At 45.4% G+C, this 3,051-nt stretch overlaps 1 protein-coding gene across 3 annotated transcripts in view; it reads left to right on the top strand.

The window, feature by feature from the left end:
* MATN2 (matrilin 2) overlaps window positions 1-3,051 on the top strand; it is a 158,917-nt gene that overhangs the window by 71,466 nt on the left and 84,400 nt on the right. The gene's annotated exons all lie outside the window — the stretch shown is intronic.

Genomic DNA, 3,051 nt, shown 5'->3' with positions numbered 1-3,051 from the left:
TTTTTTGTATTCTTAGTAGAGACAGGGTTTCACCATGTTGGCCAGGCTGGTCTTGAACTCCTGAACTCAGATCATCTGCCCACCTCAGCCTCCCAAAGTGTTGGGATTACAAGTGTGAGCCACTGCGCCCGGCCAGAATGGATACATTTTAAAAGATTGACTATACCATGTGTTCACAAAATTGGGAACTGGAATGCTCATATACCACCAGTGGTCATGTAAAATGGTTCCGCCACTCTGGAAAACAGTTTAGCGATTTCTTACAAAGTTAGATATTTATCTATTATGTGACCCAGCCATTCCACTTTTAGATATTTACTCAAAAGAAATAAAAATTTATGTCTAAACAAAGATTTGAACACAAATGTTCACATCAGCTTTACTTGTAATAGCCCCAAGCTGAAAACAAGTCACATGTTGATTAACAGGTGAATGGGTGATACATTGCAATACATGCATCCTGTATAATACTCCTCTGCAGTGAAAAGAATGCGCTATTGACACTTGCAGCAGCCTGGATGCATCTCCAAATCACTGTGCTGAATGAAAGGAACCAGATCAAAAAAATAGTACATACAATGTGGTTCCATTTGTATAAAATTTTAGGAAATGGTATCTACTCAATAATGACAGAGAGCAGATTAGTGGGGTACTTGGGCTGAGGAGTGGGGAGCAGCAGGGAGAGGGATAACAAAGCGGCATCAGGCAACTTGGGGGATGATGACGATGCTTATTATCTTGATTGTGGTGATGATATATTGATAAGCCCGATTTATCAAACTGTACACTTGAAATATGCGCAGTTTATTGTATTCCAGTTGTCATTCAATAAAGCTGACATTCATTAATCAGAACAAGGTTTCAAAGCAAGTAGTGGTGCTGGACCAGACTGCCTTTCTGGAATAGTTTGTTTGTGGCATCAGTGGAGGAGGAGAGAAGGAATGTAAGCGGGGATAAATTATGGAGCAATTTGATTCTCAAGCTAAGTTCCAACAGTGTCCTTTGTTGAGTAGGGGAACTGAACATGGTGTGTCAAGGGCAAAACCAGGTCATTTTAGTAAACTGGGGCTGGCAATAATGTGTGTGCTGGATTAGAGATAGAGAGTGGGGCAGGGATGCCTTCACTTATCCTCTTATTCATTCAATACCTGTGGATTCCCCTCTATGAGCCTGGCACGCTTATGGCGTATTTTTCTTACATATTAGGGACCCAAGAAACATTCAGATCTTGGCTTCCCTTTTGCCCCCAACACAGAGAGAAGAATGTGAAAGATGGAATCAGAGAACAATTCTAATCGGTCCAGTCAATTCAGTGTATGTTTCTTATGCCCACAGAATTAAGTAGGAGACCACGGCAACCATCCCAGCCCCAGGGAGGAGTTTATGACATCAGATAGGTGATGGCTGGTGGGGTCAGAGTAATTGAGACTGACAGATAACTTCAGAGAGGAAATCTAGTTTTCAGGGCAAACGGATGCGCCCAAGAGAGAGCCCACACACGTGGTTGGGTGCAGCTGGAGATGGAGAATTCGAGTTCAAGGAAAAGGCCTGGACAGTACGTGCTTGGTGGTGGTCATTGACCCTGAAAATAGATGAAATCTTGGAGGGAGAAAGCGGGTGTGGAAAGAGCAGGTCAGGATGTGAGCTCCGGGGGGCCCACAGTCAGAGCTTGGGGCAAGGCTGGAAGGGTGAGCAGGCCGCACGCACACACACTCAAAGCAGCTGCCTTCCCTGACAATCAATAGCAGCCACATGAGCTGTGGCTCAGCTGCTGTGAGCCAAAGCAGTGGGCTTGCTAAATGCCGTCATCCAGCTTCCCCTTAACCCCGGCTGTCAGACCTGGGCCTGGGAGCTTAGGGATCATTATGTGCAGTTTGCTCACCCTCTGGCTGTACCAGGACACAGCGTTTTCTACAAAAGAAGGAATCTGCGGTGAGTAGAGCCCCATGGGAGAACTGAGCTGACTAAATGTGAGTGGAGAAATGCCAATTGTGAAAAAAATGTACACATCAGGGGAACATGAGCTTGAACCTTGTACAGCTTTTCCTCCGCTTGGCTGTTTTTATGAGCACCCAGGCAAATGGTTCTCAAAGTGTGGTCCCCGCGGAAAACAGTATCAGCTTTGCCCAGAACTTACTAGAAATGCAGGTTCCCAGGCTTACCCTAGACCTACTGAATCAGGATCTCTGGAACTGGGGCCCAAGAATGTGGGTTTTCCCAAGCCCTCCAGGAAATGTCGATGTACGCTGCAGTTTAAGGGCTACTGACTTAGATGTTTTAAATAAGATCTCTCCCTGGGAGCGTCCACTCAAAAGGGGGTTTATATTAACATAATGTGACAACGGTTTGGAAATGGAAAAGCACTCTACAAGAGTAAGACATTATTCTTGTGTTTTTTTTTGTCAACCTCATTCACTCAGATTTACCTGTATTTTAAAACTTTGTTTCAGAGATTCCCCCCTTCCTCCTTTTCCCTTCCCCAAGGAAAACCAAAATCTTGTTAGTGAACAGGAGAATTGATTGAAAAAAACTTCAACTGCTGCGGGAAAGGAGGAGACTAGGCACAGCTGGAGTTTGCCTGAAAGGATAGTTTTTCTCAGTGACATTGGGTTTGTTTTGTTTCTTTCGGTGTAGAAGCACGAGGCTGATGACTCATCTACCATGGACGTCTTTAAATCCAAACTGCAGTTGTCAAAATAAGATTAGGACTTTCAGACATGATGAAAGAGAGGGCACGGTCTCGAAAAGGCAAGCTTGGGTTTTCCCTGCATTTGTGGAGCCCCTGCCTCGTAGCAAGCTTTCCTGTGGGAGTGGTCAGAGACCCCATCGTTTACCCAGTTGAGTGAAATGGCAGCCCTAATAATCCATTTCTCCTTCTCTCTTGCTGTGATAAACAATTTCTTTCTTTCTTTCTTTCTTTTTTTGAGACAGAGTCTCGCTCTGTCACCTAGGCTGGAGTGCAGTGGCGCCATCTCCGCTCACTGCAAGCTCTGCCTCCCGGGTTCACGCCATTCTCCTGCCTCAGCCTCCTGAGTAGCTGGGACTACAGGC

This window comes from Colobus angolensis, unplaced genomic scaffold, assembly GCF_000951035.1.
Source record: "Colobus angolensis palliatus isolate OR3802 unplaced genomic scaffold, Cang.pa_1.0 Scaffold349, whole genome shotgun sequence".
NCBI classification, from domain to species: Eukaryota; Metazoa; Chordata; class Mammalia; order Primates; family Cercopithecidae; genus Colobus; species Colobus angolensis.
This window is presented reverse-complemented; position numbering and strand designations above follow the sequence as displayed.